The sequence below is a fragment of the Tursiops truncatus genome, chromosome 1 (assembly GCF_011762595.2).
Source record: "Tursiops truncatus isolate mTurTru1 chromosome 1, mTurTru1.mat.Y, whole genome shotgun sequence".
Taxonomy (NCBI): domain Eukaryota; kingdom Metazoa; phylum Chordata; class Mammalia; order Artiodactyla; family Delphinidae; genus Tursiops; species Tursiops truncatus.
In genome coordinates, this window is record NC_047034.1 from 24,151,776 (window position 1) to 24,172,835 (window position 21,060).

At 48.9% G+C, this 21,060-nt stretch overlaps 1 long non-coding RNA gene across 3 annotated transcripts in view; it reads right to left on the minus strand.

Moving 5' to 3' along the window:
* The window catches only part of LOC141278040 (uncharacterized), a 99,292-nt gene extending 82,463 nt beyond the window's left edge, over positions 1–16,829 (minus strand). For 2 of the 3 annotated variants that reach the window (XR_012330211.1, XR_012330212.1), the window contains exons 1-2: positions 15,973–16,828; positions 11,194–11,266 (exon numbers count right to left, since the gene is read on the minus strand). This is a non-coding gene — a long non-coding RNA (uncharacterized lncRNA). Of the gene's footprint in view, positions 1–11,193; positions 11,267–15,972 lie in introns of all 3 variants that reach the window. The other variant, XR_012330213.1, reaches the window with a different exon arrangement.
* Between the last annotated feature and the right edge of the window lie 4,231 nt (positions 16,830–21,060).

The following is a 21,060-nucleotide window of genomic DNA, read 5'->3' on the forward strand; positions in this document are numbered from 1 at the left end:
TAAGAGCAAACTTTGGAAAGGAAGTAACAGAATAGGACCTTGGAAGTAAAATTTCTTTGCCTATTTATTTACCTGTAAGAACTTGTTCTAGGGAATGAGGTTTATAGACAAACATCAAATTCATACCTGAGAGAACTGAGAACAGAGCAACACTGAATTCTAAAGGAGCAATTTTATCATGGGAAATTGTTGCTGCATAAATGAGTTTATCCACATGTAAGTAGAAAATCCAATTAATGTACTAGAACGCTGCATTGCCAGGCTAAGGAGATTAACTTCATGTTGCTCAATATCATTTTAGTACCTCCCCCCTAGAAAGGACAGTTCCATATCACAAATTTTTTTTTTCAATGATGCAAACAAGGACAAATGAGAAAACAGAAGAACACAAGAATATATTTAAGACAAGGACAATGTCCTCACCAGAACAAAGCACGGTTGACAAAAGAAACTTCGGTGAGAAATCCTGTTCTTATCCCATCACTTCCCCCAACTAACCTAATGTCTGGACAGACTCCAAGTGGAGAATCTGCCACTTGGAGTCTGTGGATTCAGCCACAGGTTAAGTATGAAAACATGGCTTCTTCCCTTAAAACAACAAGTGTGCATGTCCATTTGACATTTGCGGGAGTTGAGGCGAACAGGAAGTAAAAAAGAATCCTGAAATGGGTGTTGTCTCGTAATATACACCTTATTTACCACCTTGGGGTCGGCTCTGTGTACTTGCTTTGTGCCAAAACCCAGCCCCAAGACTCCCTCAATATTCCTGAGCCTGGTGTCTATCGTTTTTGGAATAAACTAAATGTTTAGGAAAGTCTGGGAATTACCAGAGTTCAAAAGTACCTTTCTTCTGTGAAGGAGCCTAAAGATATTCTAGGACAACTTCCTGATTTGGGCCTGAGACTTTCATCCTGCTTCTGTTTGGTGAGCTGCTCGTCAGATCCCCGTCACCGAGCTGGACAGCGCGAGCTCCAGGTGACCCTTGAGAGGGAAACGGAATCTGAGAACGTCAAAGCTGGAAGGGACCTTAATGATCCTCTCCTCTAACCCAACCCCCTCTATTTACAGATCCAAAAACATGAAGTCTGAAACCCACCCAGAATCCTGAGAGTGAATGCGCTTTCCTCCTTTCGTCTATTTTTGTGCAATTTTCCCATGGCAGCTGGCCAGAGCATCTACATCAGTAATGTCTAGAGGATTTATGAGGCCAAGCGATCCTTTGGGTTTCTACGCAGACCTAAACAGGAAACCCACACAAGGAAATGCCCTTTCTGTTTGCAGGCCGAATTCCCAGGATGCTTTCACCAGAGTGCCCCGGCTGGAACAAAACAAAGGCCTGGCAGAACAAATGCCCTGAGATCCGGAGGTGGAAGTGCCCTCCCCACCTCTCTCCACCCCCTCCCCACCTCTCTCCACCCCCTCCCCACCTCTCTCCACCCCCTCCCCACCTCTCTCCACCCCCTCCCCAGTCTTGTGCTACTTTAATGAGAACAAGTCTTGCTTCTCTCAGACCTCGACTTGAGGTTGCTCCGTTGGTCTAGATGCTGAATAGGGGTCAGGCTGGAGACTGCCACCCCTCGTCTCTCAGACCGAGTTCAAAGCTTTGTGCCTCTTTTTCAATTACCTGGGGAAACTAGGCAGCCCACTCACACCTCTCCTATTCCTTCTGCATGTTGCATTTTGCTTCCAGAGGGTGCCTTAGGGCTGAAAACATTTGTGCATTTCCTAGCCGAGGCTTCTGAGTCCTTGGGAGCCACCATTGTGCACCGCGACAGCCTCTCAACTGGACACGGCTCTGCTACCCTTTGCTGCAGCCTCAATAACCAGTGTCCTGCCAATCTCCTCTGCCCGTGTAATCAGTCCATCTGCCCTGTGTCCAGCCATGCCGCCCCGGCCCGGCATGTTTAAACCTTTTCAGATCTCCATGCAAGATTTAAAACTTCAGAAAGAGACGGTTGCTCAGGGCTGGACAGGAGGGAAGCCTGCATTCCCAGCTCAGGGAACAGAATGGCGTGCTGCTGACCCTTCTCCCCCTCCTCAAGGTGTCCCCTTGGGTTGACACTGCAAATAGACTCTGTCCTCCTTGGTTGCCCCCAGCCCTGCCTTCCCTCGGGGAAGAAGACTTAGGCATCTAGTGAGCCAACAGTATTATCAGGGCCTGTCTTTCAGGAATTACCAGATGCTGGGAAGAGGATAATGTGTCATTTCCTTTAACAAATAGCCTGGGCATCTGTGCATTTCCTGTCGAGCCAGCTGTTGAGGAGAATGTGATGTGGTGAGAGTGAAGGACTAACCACACTGTCTTTCACTCTCAGGTACTGAGGGGCCTCTCCAAAGCCTTTGGTTCCAATCCTCCATTAAGAAAATAGTTCTGTCCTCTGTAGGCGTGGGTGACACCACGAGGAGACAGCACAGGTTCAAAGTAAGGCTTTGGAAAGAGGAGGAGTGCTCTAAGGGAAAACGACAAGGAGCCAGGGAATGGTGGGAGAAGGCTTGGAGTAATCAAATTGTCTACCCTTTCCCCCATATCATCCGGCTCAGTAGTGAACCAACACAGGCCACAGTCTTTGCGAATTTGCCCCCCCTCAGCCATCGCTACTAATCTGAAACTCTGGGGACAAAGCCCAGTGCTCTCTTTTGAGCCTTCCAGGTGATTTTGATGTGCCCTCAAGCTTGAGAACCTCTGACCCAGATAGATGCATGTCAAGGGTTCTCAGAAGGCAAAAGAAGAAGAGATGGTATGAGATGGTTATCTGAGAAAATGCTTTAAAGACCTTGCAGCAGTGGGAGAAGAGGATGGGGCCTCTGGATGAGGCTATCTTGGAAAGAGAAAAATTCTAGAAATAAAAATGAAAGACGGTAAACAAAATAAAGATACAGCCATATCTCTTTTTTCAGACTGCACTAGTTTGTACTTCTTCCAGAGTATGGTTTAAAGAACATAAGAGTATATTCACAGAATAGTTTTCAGTTCAAATAAAATGTGCAGTGTGGGCCCAATTATGTAAAACGTATGTGCATATCAACTGATATATGGAAAAAATATTGGAAAATTGTGCATCAAAATGTGATCATTCCTGGCTGATGGATTATGGAGCATTTTTATTTCATTCGTTACACTTTTCTGGGTTTCCTCCCAATTTTTTCCAGGATAAATAGGTAGTTTTATAACCAAAAAAATTTTAATAAAGTGACAAGCTCGTTGGGTCAAAATGGTCATTTAAACAAATTTCTGTAGCTCTCTCCAGAGGCCAGCTCTTCAAGAATTTATGTCACATAGATAATTAGCACCACCTGTTACACTTGCGCTAAAACAGGGCATGAAGAACGTTGGATTCAGAATGTATAAAGAGATTATTAAACTCATCAGCTCCAAAACAAACCAGCACAGCAGCACCCTGGCCTCACTGGGGCCCAGCCCAGCGCCCTGGCTGCCTCCCCTGCCTGCCGGGTGCCTCTGAGGGAGATCTGGGTGCTGGGTGTTCTCTGCAGCCTGCAGGGACTGGCTGTCCTCCTGGATGGCTTTGTTCGGAAGCCCCAGCCGCCTCTCGGTTTTTACACCCCTTTTTCCTAACAGGGATAGGCCGGTGGCAAAAACAAAACAAAACAAAACCACTGAAAGGCCCTTAAAAGCCTAGAAAGGAAGAAAGGACAATGGAACGTGATGTAAGAGCAACTAAACAGCCAGTGACTCAGCGCTTCTGCGCCATCAACACCAGCTGCAGTCCGCGGTGGCAGCCGCAGCGGCGGCTCACAGAACAGACACACACACACACACACACACACACACACACACACGCAGTGTAAACATCTCACAGCCTGGAGAGCAAAAATTCTGGCTCCTAGACTGTGCTGCTGACAAGACACAGAATCAACGATTTCTGGAGCTGCATACTTGGCAGAATGTATAAGGATGTTGCATGTTAATTCAGCTTTCCACTAACATCTTCTCCTAAGGACCTGGACATGTATCCCTGGGGTGAGATTCTCCAAACCCGAGCTAGTATCCACCTGTAAGCACAGCTATATCTCACAGCTATTGAGTCCCTGAAACACCACAGGATGAAGTTTGGTTAACGTGGTAGATTTTAGTACTGGCTTCTCAAGAAGACCCAGGGGGAGAGGTGCAGGGGTGGGGGATGAAATTCCCAACCTTTGTGAGTCATGGAAGGGGCTGGGAGACCACAAATGGGAGTAGGAGTCTGCCCCATGGAATTTTTTTTTTTTTTTTTTTTTGCGGTACGCGGGCCTCTCACTGTTGTGGCCCCTCCCGCTGAGGAGCACAGGCTCCGGACACGCAGGCTCAGCGGCCATGGCTCACGGGTCCAGCCGCTCCGTGGCACGTGGAATCTTCCCTGACCGGGGCACGAACCCGTGTCCCCTGCATCGGCAGGCGGACTCTCAACCACTGCGCCACCAGGGAAGCCCAGGGAAGCCCCTGGGCCTGATTTTTGTTTCAGTCTCATGTAGGCACCGTGATGCCCGCCTCCTTCTTCCAGCTGCTCCTCACACACAGATTCTCTTTCCATCTGACAATCCTCTCACCCCCTCACCTTCTCAGGGCAACTCGTGGATCAAATTTAGAATGTCTCCTGGCCTGCTCTCTCCATCGTGAGGCCCATGTTGGTTGGTTCCTACTGTCTGCGGTAGGGCAGTTCTTTCTTTAAAAAAAATCTTTTATTTTTTTAATCTCTTTATTTGTGTGTGTTTCTTGGGCTGTTCTTTCTTAAACGAAGCCCTGTTTTCTCTCTCTCTATTTATTCCCACAACCACGGCTGCTGTAGCCTCCCCAGGAGTTCCCCAAAGTAGGTCTCAGACTGGTTTTCCTCTTGTAATTTGATACGAAGGAGGCAACGCGCCCCAGCTCCACCCCTCTTACAGAGGGCAGGCCAATCATAACTTTCCTCACCAATTCCCCTCTCTCCATTTTCTCGATCCTTCTATATTCCTTCACGGATGGGGTTCTTTAAGGGTTGTAAAAAGCTGTGTTGAGATATTTCTTTTGAAAATCTGCATATGGTCTGTCACAACACACATGCCTCAAATGAATATACTGTTCAACCAACCACCTGTGTGGGGCACAGACGAGTTTTCATCTATAAACTGGGGATAATAATAGCTGCCCTCCTTACCTCACAGAAGCAGTGTCAGGATTTGGACAGGATCAGACAGGAAGTTCTGGTAATGCATGCCGTCAGTGGCGTGCAAGAGTCTGCTCATATCCGCTCTGAAAGCACCTTTGGAAACCCAACCATCATGTTCTGTGATATCATAAGAGTAGCTCGAAATCGGCCATGGTGAGAGTATTTACACCATGGAAATGAGCGGATGCTACACGTTAGAGCTTTCTCCCCTCTCCCCATCTTAAGGCAGCTTTTAAACATTTACCAGCACACCACTGCATGCAATTATAAATGCAATAAATCTTATCGTTATATATTTTTTATATCTGAAGCCCTCACATGACATGGCTGGAAGATATGGCTCCCAGTTGGAGCCATAAGAAGAGGGCAAGAGAGTGAAGCCTTCACTTCATGTAGGAATATCCCTGGGAGTGGCCAGCAAGGATGTGCCGAAGGGAAGGACAATAGCGTTCTCAGGGCCTGAGGAAGCACCTGTTTTCTAGGAAAAGTAATTTACTAACAGATGGGAGAGAGAGGCGGGTCTGTGTTCCTCAGAGTGGACAGGCAGTCTGGGGCAGCTGGAGAGTGGCCCACCGGGCAGGGCTGCCCCATTTTCAGGCCTGGAGGAGTCTCAGCTCTTCCAGGCCTTTCCCAGGGCCCAGGAGCAGGGAAGGTGCACTCCAGCCCCACAAACAGTGTGGCCGCCATGGCCCCCGAGCTGTGCTTAACCTTCTGGTCTTTGAAGGCAGCAGAATTGAGGACAGCGGAGGCCACTCACACGAGGAGGAAACATAGGGGCTTCAGCAGCCGTTGGGGATGGTGGAAGCCTATCGGGGAGCTGGCAAGGCCAGGAGGACCTTGGCTGTCTGCCCTCAGCAGGGATGCAGTCATGTGGCTTGACATCTTTCCCTATGGTGTGAGGATGAGCCAGACTTGGAGGAGGGGGCCAGGGTTGGTGATCATCCAAGCTCAGGGTGTGGAGGGCCAGCTCCTGGCCTGTGACAGGTTACATCCTGTGACAATTACGATGACCCCTGGAGAGGGTAAGCGATCAGAGGAAAGCCTGAAACTCAACAGAGAAACAGCCTGTGGTAACGACCCAGTGAATGAGGGACTGTCAGTGCCAGGTTCCTAAAGGAGCATTAAGGTGCGGGGGGTGAGGAAACAGAACCCTACACAGGTGAACTGCCTCTGAGAATCTACGACCCCTGAAGCCCATTTGAAAATCTCTCTACCACCTTGATTCTGAAGCTAAGAAAACCTTTACAAGTCAAATCCACTCTGTTTTCTCTATTTCTCCGGGTTTGTTTTCTTCTTGGACTCATTACCTTCACTGAAACTAGGTCTAATTGGATTTTTTTCTTTCTCTACCGGCCATGGATAGCCCCATTAACATTCTAATACCATTAGAGAGTCTTTCAATTATGTTAGAAATTAAGCCTAACTCGCCATTCTTAAAAATGTTTAAATTTCCACGCAAGTCCCCTTGACCTGGTTTTCTTTTGTCTTCTTGGGCACAGAATCCCTGCTACTGACACCTTATGACTCACTGCGGAAGATCGGAAGACACCAGTGTCAGAGGGCAGTGGACTCTGGAAACCGAGGAGGGACAGAACGTGAGAAGAGCCGTTTCTTTCTGCCACGGGTCACAAGTTACGGGGGAGAAAAGTTGCCAAACACTAGCCTTGCTCCTTTTGAAAATATCAACTTAGGAGCATATAGACGTGAGGAAGTGGAAATTACATTCTAATATAAAGAAATGCATTTGATTCGATGGTGGATAAATGACAGCTCTATCAGAGAGTAATGACAAGTTATATACTTTAATATCCACATTTAGAAAAGCAGTGAAGCCAAAAGCTGTGCTAAGGGGTCTCAGAACAACACCTCCAACCCTGTCAGAGCATTCTTAGGCTTCAGTGATAATTATCCCTGATCTGAAGGTAACAGGGCTTCCTGCAACCAAAAGTAAGTTCTGTTACCGGTCTGACTTTCCATGGATTCTTACTTAGGACAGAGGTCCCAGGCCCAAATCTACCCTGTTGCGCTGACAAGGACCTGATAGCTCTACTACACCAAGCCAGACCGAGCGTGTTTAAACAGGTGAAGAGACTGTCCCTCTGCCCCCAAATTATTATGCCTATTACTATACTACCATCTAATGGTGAGGTGCATTAAAACATAAACGTAACCTAGTCCAAGGACCACTGGCAAATAGTTATCATGTATCTCTCTGTCTCTCCAGATAAGTCGCCAAATGACATAGTTCATAAAACATGGCTCCAGACCTAAGATTCCTGCTAAGGAGAAGGTAATGAAATCTCTAATTTGCCTACCTGAGAAGAGATTGTGTCAACATCAGGGAGAACAGCAAGATTTCTAAAACACTCCCAAAGTGTGCAAGCTAAGAGAGAACTATAATTTTAGGATAGATGTTGGTTAGACTTTCCTATATATGAAAATTGAGTAATAACAGAAGGATTTGTACAATACAGTACATGCATAATGAATTACTGTCTTACACAGAGGAGGATAAAAAATTAAACCACAGTCGTATGCAGAGACTATCCACTGCTCTAAAAATAAAGCCCCACGGCAAAAGACAAGTTTTAATTGTTATAAAGAAAACAGTAATATATTATCAACCCTTTGCCCTCTGCTCTCGCTGGTCAAGATTTTAGATTTTTTAAATCTATTTGGGGATTTTCCTTCAGTGCTAAATGTTGAAAGTGGAGATTATTTGGGGAAAGTTACTGAACCATGAAAACAAAGACTGCCCCCCTCCCCCTCCCCCCTCTCCCCCGCCCTTTCTCCAAACACACAGGACACACATATCAGGGATTTTTCCACTTCCTGAGCAGTTCCATTAGTACCACCAATAACAACTCGAAATCCCATCAGAAGACAGACAGAACCTCAAGAACTCCTGGGATGCAGCTAGCTGGTCCACAGTGCATCAAGGCTGGGTGCAGAAACCCCAGAGCAGCATCCTCTGTGGGTGGCCTAGACAGATGACAACCAGATACCCGGCCAGCTTGTGAGGGTTGAAATGCCATGGGAACAGCAAGCAGGAGGGGGAGGTAGAATTAGGATACCCTGGAACACGGCTTCCAACACCCGTTATACCGTGGAATTTTGAGAAACATCATTAATAAATTTACAGCAACCTAAAAACGCAAACTGCAAGCTGACTTCCATTCCGGGAAGTGGGCAGGGGTCAGCATAAGACCAGAGAAAATCCTTCCTGGTTGAGATCCACATTGATGTGCGCCTTCCCAAACAGCATCCCTCCCCAACGTTCTACAGAACAGTAGAAATGGTATGCTGCCATTATAAACACACCCAGAAGCACTGAGCTGTGCAAAATCACCACATCTCCTCCTCTCCTGACCTTGATTTCACCCCATCACAGAGATAAAACCACCCGTCTAAATCAATGGTTCTCTAAGTGTTGTCCCCAAAAAGCAGCATTGCCCCAGAACTGCTTAGAAATGCAAATTCTTGGGCTCCACACCAATCCTACTGAATCAGAAACCCTGGGAATAGGGTCCAGAAATCTGTGTTTTAACAAGTTCTCTTGTGGAACTTGTGGATTCTGATGCCCACATAAGCTGGAGAGCCACGATTATAAATGAAGACACTGCAGGAACACACAGGGATGCAGTTTGTTGGTTAACTGACGGCAAACGAGGGTGCGACCAAGTTAGCTAAAACCTGCAGCTCTGGAATCAGCAGTTTCATCCCGCACCCTCAGCTCCCTCCAGTGTCAAGCACCATGTCATCTTGGTCCAGACTCCCCTGCCCTCAGCAGCGTTAGTGCGTCTGCCCACCTCCTCTCCCTGGAAACCGGAACAAAGCACAGGACGGGGTTAGTAATCCATGGCAGAGTCAAGCAGAGAGGTCCCCTGGGACACTACATCTCCTTATTTTGTTTTTTAATCTTTGGGATCAGTGGTTCACTTCCAGGTCCAGCAAGAATGGTTGGCAAGCCACGGTTGTTAGGTGGGAGAAACACCGGCCTGTAACACTGAGATCTCGTTGTGCTCAAAGGAAACGGTGTGGCCTTGCTGGCAGCTCAGGAACTGAGATAGCAACCGAGCCACCGACAGAACCTTGGGCGCGAGGGCACAAAGCAGTTGATTTCAGGGGTTTTCTTTTTCTCTGATAAATGTAAACGTTACATAAAAGTCTAAATAATACTTTAACTAAAACCCATACTGTTTTGTGTCACGTGAGAAGGCGGTGTTTTAAAGTCGTAAAATGACTGCATGTGGCCATGAGCTGGGAGAGGTTGTGGGTACAGAGGACAGAGTTAGAACAGGAAGAAAGGGGCGAAGTATTTCTGAAATACTTTTTAACAAAGAACATCCCCGTTCTTTTATCAGAAAACATTTCGACTGTGAGGTTTCCACATAGCTACTAATAATAACTTGTACATTTGCCTAGCTGGAGGCTGGAGAGCTGGAATTTACAAATAATGAAGAGCAGAATAAGAGCTGAAGAGGAAGCCAGCTCTTTTCCTTGGGAATAAACAAAACATGGTTTGGACAACCACCGCCTGAAGAGAGCAGGAAAGAAATCAGGCTGGTCCAGGAGACATCAGGCTATAGCTCATCAAAGCGTAAGGCTTTCCCATCTCTGCTTCTACAGCTGGAGCCAACCCGGGAAGCCCTAGAAGAGAGAATCATCACCAAGGGCATTTCCCTCCCGGGCTGACCTTGGACTGCCGCTTGGTGTCACCTGTCAAAGCCAGTAGGCAGTAAGAACGAGTGCTGAAGTAAGGTTCATGAGCCTCTAGTGCTTGTTCCAGGCTGGGGACGGAATGGATGTATCTAGACTGTAGAGTTCGTCTCCAAAGAGGACAAAGCCACGTGGTGCTGAGCTGGCCCAGGAGCAGGCAGGAGGGCCTGTCATCCTTGCTCTGATCCAGCCAGTTTCACAGCCGCCAGAGCAGCCCCCATGGCACATTGAGAACCTCCAAAATGAAATCACCTGTGGCACTGAGGACCTGCTTTTGTTTTCATTTATTTATTTAAGGCTGTGTTGGTTGGGTCTTCGTTGCTGCGCGCGAGCTTCTCATTGCGGTGGCTTCCCTTGTTGTGGAGCATGGGCTCTAGGCACGAGGCCTCAGTAGTTGTGGCTCGCGGGCTCTAGAGCACAATCTCAGTAGTTGTGGTACATGGGCTTAGTTGCTCCACGGCGTGTGGGATCTTCCCGGACCAGGGCTTGGACACGTGTCCTCTGCATTGGCAGGCGGATTCTTAACCACTGCTCCAACCAGGGAAATCCCTGCTTTTGTTCTTTGATAACCTCATTCCATCAGTAAAGGGAAATGACATATTAAAATACTCATCCTCTTCCCTTAACCCCGCCTGTGAATCTCATCCTTGCTTGGACAAACCCATTTCTCTTACAGGCAGGACGATGATGGAGGGGGGCAGGGGAGTTCTTTCGGCTGTACAAGAGGGCCAGAGGAGGGGAAACTTAGGCTAGAAACCCACTGGGTACCCGCTTTTTGTGTACCTATTGGTAAATCGAATATACTCATTAGAGAATTTAATAATGTTAAGCATGCAGCTCAGCTGGGCAGCCTCAGCTAACCTTCCTGCACCCCCTGTCCAGGTGCACAGCTGCATGGTGAGAACATGTCCCCGTCTCTATCACTGGGTCCCCCCCCGAGAAATGCTGGGTGCTGTCACAGTCACAGGCTTTGTGAGGACCAGGTGCACCCCGCTGCCCTCTCCCGACTTCCACACACACGCCGGCTGTGCTTCTTCCCGGAGCCTTCAGAACCTCTGTCAATGCAATGGAAGCGTGTCGGCGGCTGCCAGAGCAAACTACCAAGGAAGCCTGCAGACGCATTCAGCCTTATTAAAAGCCAATAACATGAAATGAATTCTTCACCTGGTTTCCTATGGAAAAAATAATACTCGGGAGAGAAAAAAAAGAGTGTATTCTGTGTGTGTGTGTGTGTGTGTGTGCGCGCGCGCGCGCGCGCACGCGCACACGCTCTCCTCACTCTCATCTCAGAAATTTATTCTTTCAGCCAATACACATTTTTGATACTTACTATGTGCAAAGCTCTGTGCTAGCTTCTGTTAACAGGAGTGAGACACAGTCCCTGACTTCCAGGAGCTCACAATCTAGAGGAGAAAATCATACATAAATAAAAACTAGGAAATCGTATTATAAGTTCTGTAATAAAGGCTCATTGATCTGTTCAACAAAGATTTATTGTGCACGACGTGCCAGCCTCAAGTATGAACAAATAATTTTGAGAGCCCAGAGGCCCAAGATAACTGCCGTTCCTCTTCCAAACGGGAAAGATGCGCTACGAGAGCTCCCCACGCCTATGCTCTTAAAGGATAGAGTCCAGATCTTTTCATATACCCATCACACCTGGTGTGTGGCAAACAAAAATGCCTTCTACGCATGAATTTCCTGTCCTGTTATTCACCAGGCAATTTCAACCTAATCTTTCTTTGCCATTCATTCATCAATTCAGTAAACATTTATCGAGCACCTACAATGTGCTGGGAACAGGGGCTACAAAACAAGATCTCTGGTTGTTCACAGCTCAGTGCAGGAAACTAGCAAATAACCACCAGACAACACGACAAGTACTCCTTCCTGAGCACAGGATCCCTGTGGAGTGTGCACTGAGGAGGGGACTCTCACCCAGCCTGGGGCAGGAGGGAGGGGTCTGGGAAGGCTTTCTGGAGTGAAGCCTAAGCTGAGTCTCGAAGGAGGATGCATGGGAGTAAAACCAAGTTGTGTGCGTCAGAGGGACGGCGTTTCAGACAGAGAGGACAACTTAAGAAAGACAGAGAGGGGACATGCAGTAGGGGTTCATGGGGGCCTTCAAGTGTCCAATATCCTGGACTGGGCACTTCCGAAACCTTGATCTTGTCAGAGTTGCTTGGCGTCCAGTTAGCTTCCTTCAGCTAACCAAATCCTTGAGAAGGTGTAGCAAGTCAAAGCAAGGTGTTCTCAAGTCAGAGTGACTCTGCCTAGTGGGCCAGATGTTCGTGTGGGCCCTGGAATCCGGATATGTGCAGAGGATGCTGAGTGAGCATGAAATTGGAGCAAGTTGCAAAGCCAATGATCTTGTCATCAACTTCTGACAGCCCTGTATCTGTCTCCACGACCAGCTCCTCTCCCCCTCCTTTTGCAGCCAAGCTTCCAGGATGCAGCCCTTTTCTCTACTTCCTCAGCCTACATACTCCCCACCGCACCATAATCTGGATTCTACCACTTCTCCCCTGAAGCTGCCTTCACCTAGGTCACAAACGCTCTCTTTGCTGCTAAATACAGGGTTCCTTTTAGTCCTTCTCGTTCTTGGCGTCTCTACAGCTTCTGCCCCTGAGACCTGCTCTCTTCCTACCGCACGTTTCCTCCTATTTTCCCTCCGATGCTACTGGCTGCTATTTCTCAGGCCCCTTGGTGTCTTCCTTTTTCTCCGCCAATCCTGCAACTGATCGTTTCCCTCTCTATCCTACTCTAGGTGAGATCATGGCTTCAGTTGCCATCTATACAGTCTAAAGATTCCCAAATTGCTGTCTGTGGCTCAAGTGGCTTTTTAAAAAATTGTGGTAAAATACAAATAACATAAATGTACCATCATAACCTTTTTTTTTTGTTTTTGCCGTACGCAGGCCTCTCGCTGCTGTGGCCTCTCCCTTCGCGGAGCACAGGCTCTGGACGCGCAGGCCCAGCGGCCACGGCTCACGGGCCCAGCCGCTCCGCGGCATGTGGGATCTTCCCGGACCGGGGCACGAACCCGTGTCCCCTGCATCGGCAGGCGGACTCTCAACCACTGCGCCACCAGGGAAGCCCCGTGATTCTCTTTTATCATAACCATTTTTAAGCGTACGATTCAGTGGTGTTAAGTACTTTCACATTGTTATACAACCATCACCATTGCCCATCTCCAGAACTCTTTGTCATCTTGCAAAACTCAAACAAGGCAGTCATTAAACAATAACTTCCCATTCCTCACTCCCCCCAACTCCTGACGGCCACCATTCTACTTTCTGTCTCTATGAGTTTGACTACTCTAGGTACCCAAGTAAGTGTAATCATACAGTATCTGTCCTTTTGTGACTGCCTTATTTCACCTTGCAAAACGTGCTCAAGGTCTATCCATGATACACCATGTGTCTGAATTTCCTCCCTTTTTAAAGCCGAATATTCCATTGTATGTATATACCACATTGTGTTCACCCATTCATCCATCAATGAACACCTGAGGTGCTTCTACCTCTTGGCTATTGTGAATGATGCTGCTGTGAACATGGGGGCACAAAAATCTCTTTGAGACCCTGCTTTCGATTCTTTGGGATATATATATCCAGAAGTGGAATCACTGGATCGTATGATAGTTCTATCTTTAATTTTTTGAGGGACTGCTTTACTGTTTTCCACGGTAGCTGCACCATTTTACATTTCCACCAACAGTGCATAAGGGTCCCAATTTCTCTACATCCTCACCAACACTTGTTATTTTCTGGTGTTTTGATATTAGCCATCTTAACGGGTGTGAGATTCAAAGGACTTTTAGCAACTCTAGACTTATACAGCCAGCTGCCTACTGGACATCTCAGCCTGAATATCTTAGAGAACCCTGAACTCGATTTGCCCCCAAACAAATCTTTTTCCCCAAACCTGATGCCCCGTGGTGCTCCCTACCTTGGCAAACCCCACCACCATCCCTCCAAGTGCCAAAGCTGGAGACCTGGATGGCTTTCTCGTCAGTTTCAGCAATTCTAGCTCCCTGGTATCTCCTGAATCTTCCCACTTCTCCCCACCTGGACCCAATACTACCATCTCAGTTCATCTCACATCTGAATGCCCAGGAAGAGTCCCTGCTTCCTGTCCCTGTTCCCTCTGATTTATTCTTCTCACTCCAGCCAGTTAGCTCTTTAAAGTGCAGATCTGAGCCCATCTTCTTCTGTTTCAAATCCTCCAGGGCTCCACCATGTCTTCAGGATAAAGCCCAAAGTCCTTAGAATGACAAATTCTGTAGTGTGGCCCTTTATGATCTGGTCATATGATGTTCTGATTCAAGCCTAATTTCTTGTCACTTCCTGGCTTTGTCTTCTGAGCTCATTTTGAAGGACTAGCCATTGCCCAGTGTGTTACAGTCACAATGCCTCTCACCAGGAATTCTTGCTCTGGAACATCCTTCCCCTCTCCAGCTTCCTCTCTTGCCTGCCTCTGTTGAAATGTTACATTCTCTGGGAACCTCCCACCCTCCCTGGGCTGGGTGCTCTTTCCATGTTTCCCATGGCACTCACCACACTGCCCTCTCTCCTACACTGTGAGCACTTTTAGGTTCTAGACTCTGATTTATTTATCTTTGGATCTCCAGGATCTAGCACAGAGCTTCGGACATACTAAGTGCCTGTCTGAGTGGTCAAGGGAGGCTTCCTGGAGGAGAGGACAACTAACCCGAGTCCTAATTAATGGCTAAGAATTGGCCAGATGAAAACAGGTCAAGGAATATCTCAGGCAGTGGAGGCAACAAGCAAAGATGCAGGTATGTGGTATAGAATGAGGCACCGGAGAACAGCAGGTTATTCAAGGTGGCTGGAGCACATGACATATGAATGACCAGAGACAAGCCTGGGGCACTTTTACCAGTAGACTCAGAGGAGAATCTATCGGGCAATCCTGGGCATGGTACCAAAGTATGGAACTATTATATAAGGTGAGTTAGGGGCGACTCATGAGCACCAATATTCAAAATTAAAGAGCAGGGCTTCCCTGGTGGCGCAGTGGTTGAGAGTCCGCCTGCCGATGCAGGGGACACGGGTTCGTGCCCCGGTCCGGGAGGATCCCATATGCCGCAGAGCGGCTGGGCCCGTGGGCCATGGCCGCTGAGCCTGCGCGTCCGGAGCCTGTGCTCCGCAACGGGAGAGACCACAACAGTGAGAGGCCCGCGTACCGCAAAAAAAGAAAAAAAAAAATTAAAGGGCAAATGACAGATGAGAGAGAAATGTGTTGTCCTCCCAGAGTATGTATGTTTGAATTAAGTGATGGTTGGGCCATTTACCAAGTAGCTCCTCACCCATATTTGTTAAACTCAACCACTAAAGCATTAAGATAAAAAATACTGATAATAATAACAAAATATATAACATACACTAAACTATAATAATATTAATAAAGCTATGAAAGGAAATATGACACTTCAGGAAATGAGTCAGAGGATGGAGATATGCATGAGGTCAGGAGAGACTAAGCTTCCTGAAATTGGGAACCACTAGTTCTTTCTACTCTCTAAAGATCACGAAGTCAGAAGGGTAAGGTGGGACTTCCCTGGTGGCACAGTGGTTAAGAATCCGCCTGCCCATTCAGGGGACACAGGTTCGAGCCCTGGTCCGGGAAGATCCCACATGCCGCAGAGCAACTAAGCCTGTGCGCCACAACTACTGAGCCTGTGCTCTAGAGACTGCCAGCCACAACTACTGAGCCCATGAGCCACAACTACTGAGCTCGCCGGCCACAACTACTGAAGCCCACACACCTAGAGCCCGTGCTCCACAACAAGAGAAGCCACCGCAATGAGAAGCCCACGCACCGCAGCGAAGAGCAGCCCCCACTCGCCGGAACTAGAGAAAGCCTGCGCGCAGCAACGAAGACCCAATGCAGTCAAAAATAAATAAATAAACTGAAAGTCTAAATCAGCAGTAGAGTTACATTCACAAGTCTTTAAAAAAAAAAAAAAAAGAAGGGTAAGGAGTAGAAGCAGAAAGTGTGGGGACAGAAGAGAAGAGGTTGAAAGGGGTCAGCTGGTGAGCATCCGGCAGAGGGGAGCGCTAATGGGGTGGGGATGCCGGCAACTTACCTGCAGAGTAAAAGCCTTCATTCACACATTGTTCTGTCCATGCCTAAGAACCTGAGCAGTGGGAGACGAAGTCCTGAATGTGCTGCCCCATGTGGCTGCAGACCTTTACCCTTTACTGTACAGGAACCTGCCCCGGCCCACGGCGAGATGGCTTTGGATGCCGACTTGTGTTCCTCCTGGCAATGTGCCCCCCTAAACTGACCTTCAACTTACTGTGTCCCTCACTGGGTCTTTGTTCTTTATACTTTTCACACCCTTCCTCCCCTGCCACTCAACCCCCGTCTTTCTCATTCCTAACCCAGAGGGTTATGTTCACTTGATCAATCAGTCCTTTTACGTCATTGGGTTAATTTGAACCTGTCCCCACTGGCCTTTCAGAACTGCTCTTCCGCTCTGGCCGCGCGTTCTAGCCTCCCTTCCTGGATCAAACCCACCTGACTCTGGGTGAGACGGTCCCTGCCTGGGCTTTTCCCGCCTCCCCCGGACATAACTGAGAAGGGCTTGCCTAGGCTTGCTTAGGGGTTTGATGCCCAGCCTGGAGCAACAGGAAGGAGAAGAAAGGTCCCGTTGGCCCTATCAGCCTGGCCCGAGTGCTCTGTGATAGGCGGGGATGCTGACAAGAGAAGCCTGTGCAAAACCACCGCAGCTGAAAATAAAGAGGCTCTGGCCACAGAATCACTGAGCAAATTCAGGCCTTGGTCTACATGAAAAGCTCCCCGGCTAAGTCACACCCTCCACTGAGGCAGCTCAGAAGGGCTGGGGAAAGCTCTCTTTTCTGGGAATTGGGAATGTGGGAAACTCCCAAAAGGAGTCAAAATCCGCGGGCTGCAGGAAACGACGGTCAGGCCACGGAAACAGTGACCGGCTAGTTTTCGTGTGCTGCCACCTTCCGGGAGACTTAGAAACTGCAGAACTGCCGGCCGAGGAAGAGAGACGCTGACTCATTCTCTAGGTATTTTTTGTGCATCCAGATGTGGGAGGCATAAGACAGGGTCCCCGACTTTGATAAGGATACAGTTTAGGTAATTTGTTGTAAATGCAGTAGAGAGAAGTGTGCAAGCCAGAATCCTGGGAGCCCTCTCCACCTCCAATCCATGATCAAGTCTTCGTGATTCCACGGCCAAAATGCTGCTTAGATCCATCCACTTCTCTCCACTTCTGCTTCCTTCTCTCCTGAGTCAAACCAGGACTTTCCTTTTGCCTAGCTTCCTCCCTAAATATTCTCCTTCTCTCCATCAATGCACTTCCCTCAAACCATAGCAGCCTGCTTAAACCATTTAAGGTTGCTTAAATGGAGAAAGACCAAGCTCCCTGCTGCAAACCAGGGCCCCGCGTGGCCTGGCCGCTGCCTCATCTGGTGCCCGCTCCTCCTGACTCTCTCACATCCGCACACAGATCTTCCTTCCATTCTCCAGACTAGACAAGCTCGCTCTTGTCTTCTTGTGCTTCTCCGTCCCTTCTGCCGAGCACCGTCTTCCTCATGAACCCCCTCTATCTCCCTAATTCCATTCACCCTTCAGATGGCAGCTCAGACATCACTTCTTCAGATAACAGGTCCCTCTGCGATCTAATCTAAACTTTGTGTGCTTCCTTCTCACACAAACATCACAGTTTAATTCCTTTGTGCCCATTCAGTTGATTAGTGTCTCCTTCCCCACAAGCCTAAAACTCAACATTGTGTCACCAGCGCCTAGCATGGTACCTGGCATGTACTAAATGCTGAATAAATATTTGTGGAATGAATTTGAATGGGCCTGTGGACTTCTTACATTGAAGAAGGGAACAGTTCGGTTTGCTCAGTGAATACAGACATATACTCCGCACCACAGGAGTAGAACAGGGCCGGGATTTCCCCTGCCACCTGGTAGGATGCTCTAACCACAGTGACACCTCCCTCTGAGCCTTTCTGGAAGGCTCAGCATTGCTCTGTCCTGGGTGGATGGTCCTTAAGGTGGATCATTGGTGGCGGGGTGGGAAGGCTAATGACAGAGGGTGGCTGTGAATGGAGCAGAGAGCAGGGAAAGGGTAGCAAGAGACCATTCAAGTCAGAAGGCCACTGGACTGATAACCTCTAAGGTATGTGAAGTCCCCACGCACTTTCTCCAGGTGTCAGAGAGAATGATGCTGTATGTACGCTATGAGGAGAGTCATCGTCACCCACTTGGGTGTCACTGCCTGGGGCTCAGGCTGGTTGAATTCATTCATTCGGTAACGTTTACTGCGTTCTTGTCCTCCAGGAAGTTACACTGCCCTCGGCCTGCAGAGGGCACCCTGGAGGCACTTCTGCGCATCCTGTCCTGCACTCAGGTCCGCGGAGCCTGATGTGAAAGTCGCTGAGGCGGAAACCATCTGATTATAAAGCAGGCTGGGTGGAGGAGGGGGGGAGAGTTTCCCCCGTGTGGTTTCCGCAGTGGTGAGGTGGGTTGATTAGTCACGTGGCTGGTAGAACATACAGCAACAGAGGTACGTATAGCAGCCATTTGCTTTTTTAATTGTCCAGCGTTCACTTCCCCGTTATTGGAAATATCGCCCCAGTTTTTGTGTGTGGAGTTAAGCCTCTCTCCTGTGTGCGCTCTTGGTGGGAAAGTAAATCAAGGGACTTTCCCGCACAGCCGAAGGGTGGGCACGTGATGCGGTCCAGGCTGTTCAGACTCTCTCCTGAAACTGTAACTTTTTTGGGCGGGGGGTGTGGGGTGGGGGGCTGCCCTGCACGGCTTGCGGGATCCCAGTTCCCCAACCAGGGATCGAACCCGGGCCCTCGGCAGTGAGAGCTCGGAGTCCTAACCACTGGACCGCCAGGGAATTCCCATGAGACTGTGACTCTTGAACAGAGCCAGGCATCATCAGCAATGAACACTTGGAGCACACCTGTCGCCTCGGTAACTCTCAGGTAAAGCAGCTGACCAGTTTCTGTTGGTTCCTGTCCCATTTCAAGACTGGGTGTCCAGCCTCCTGTCTACTCTGTGAGCTACCCGAGAGTGTTTCAACACACATCTTCTTTTGTCTGACTTGCTGAAGCAGGTTTTTGTTCCTTACCACCAAGGAACGGTGACACATTATCATCTGATTCATAACTTCCATTTGGCCGACTACAGATGCTGCGTAATAGTGCAAAGGCTTGGATAGGAGCTGCCAAAAGAGGAGGTGGCTGGGAGTGCCTGAAATGTTGGCCATCAGAGTCCTTGGAGGATAAACAGGTTGACACTAGTCGATGAGGATAGCCAGAGAATTAAGTGCACCATCTTGCTGACAGTATCTCTTACCATTAGGCATGAGCCAGCCGAGAGTATATAAACACAGAAGGTTGGAGATGAAGCCCAGAGATCACATATTCCAGGGACATTTGGGACTGGGGAATGTGCAGTGATCCTCAGATGACCCCAGGCACAGATGCCAGAAGTGGTGCCGCAAGGGGGGATGTCATCAAGCAGAAAACTGAGACAAATGTCCCTTTCTGAAAAGGATATCCACCCCCTACTCCTGCCAGATTTGGAGAAAGATAGGCACGGGGTGGCCCCATCCTCTGCTGGAGAAATCATTCACTCTCAACAGTGAGAGTCTGGGCCGGGTCAAGATAAACTGGAACTACGGCAGAGGTGGTGGGTACTTGGCAGTGTTGGGGACAGACTTCTGAGGTGGAGTGAAAGTCTGGGTCCTCCAGGAGATGGCTCCTGCTTTATAGGGAGCTGGGGCCACGGGTGATGACACTAAGCTCTTGACATGCTCGTCATGAGCAGCTGGATGGGGAAGGGCTTAGGAGTCACACCCCCTCTTCAGAGGGTGTGCGTGGGCAGTGTCCGTCTCCACCCAGGTGGCCCTGGGTAGTGTTGGAAGCCTGCTCTGTCAGACCAAGACAAAGTCTTTGCTCCACAAATCTCCTCATGTTCTGAGTCCATAAATGCTCTGATCCAAAGGCAGAACCCTACCCTTCCCTTGCCCCCTACCTGCCCTCAGAGCTCCAGCAGGCTGTGAAACACACACACACCCCCACCGCCACTGTGGCCATGGCCTGGTGACAGGAGTCAGGGACCAGGCCGCTGGCGTCAGGCCCATCCTCTCCGTAGTCATGAGGATGGGGGAGTTGGGAGCTGTGCAGCACGGCCCTGAGAAGGTGTGCTTCAGGGATCTTGGTTGTAAGCAGCAGAAACCAATTCTAGCAGGTTAGAGTGGCAAATACACTGAAAAGATACTGGATAGATCAGAGAGGCGCTAGGACTGGAAAGTCAGACCCGGAGCAGACAGGAACAGAAAGCCCCAGTCCACTGCTGCTTGCACCGCGGACACCGCCCACACTGGACAGCGGACACCACGGCCACCATCCTGACACTTGTGACACTGGGGGTGATCGTGACTGTAATCTTGTCACAACTAGGAAGAATCCCTTCTTTGTTTCATTAACTCTCAAGTCTGACTCTAGGGCAGTGCCTCTGATAGGCTGAGTCTAAAAAACAAAACATGAGAGACAGAAAGAAAAGATTTCCAGTAGAACTCCCCTCTACCTCCACTTACTCCTTTACTTTTCTTTTGTCATCTGAATTCTTCCATACACATTTTACAAAGAAGAAATCTAAACTGCCACTCTAGTGGATGTGGTGATGCCTGCCCTGGTCCCATCCCAGCCACTGAGTGCTGGCGGCTAACATGTCACAGCTGCTCCTTTTTCCTCATCTTCTCAGGAGAAATGCCCTTGGCTGGCAAGAGCTGCCTGTTGGGAAGTTACAAACCCTTTTCCCCAAGAGGAGGGGGCAGCTCCAGCCACTGACTGACTGATATGGGGGTACAAAAGCTGCCCCCGTGCCTCAGGGCAGGTTATGTTCCGGAGTGCCCCTCTGTTAGCCTTTGTCTGAGACCACAGCCTTCAGCTGAGTTAGAACTTAACCTGCTTGAAGCTTGCCCTCCCCTTACCTATTTTGCCTCGCTTTCTCCCTTACAGGTCTTTCCTGAAAACAACCCCTCAATAAATCGTGAGCCTGTCTCAGGCTCTGCTTCCCCAGCCCTGCTTTCATCCTCATCTCTCTCCCCTCTCACTCCAAGCCCTAGAGTCTAAGGTGTCTTGGCTTCTGCTTCCTGGGCAGACAAGTGATAGTG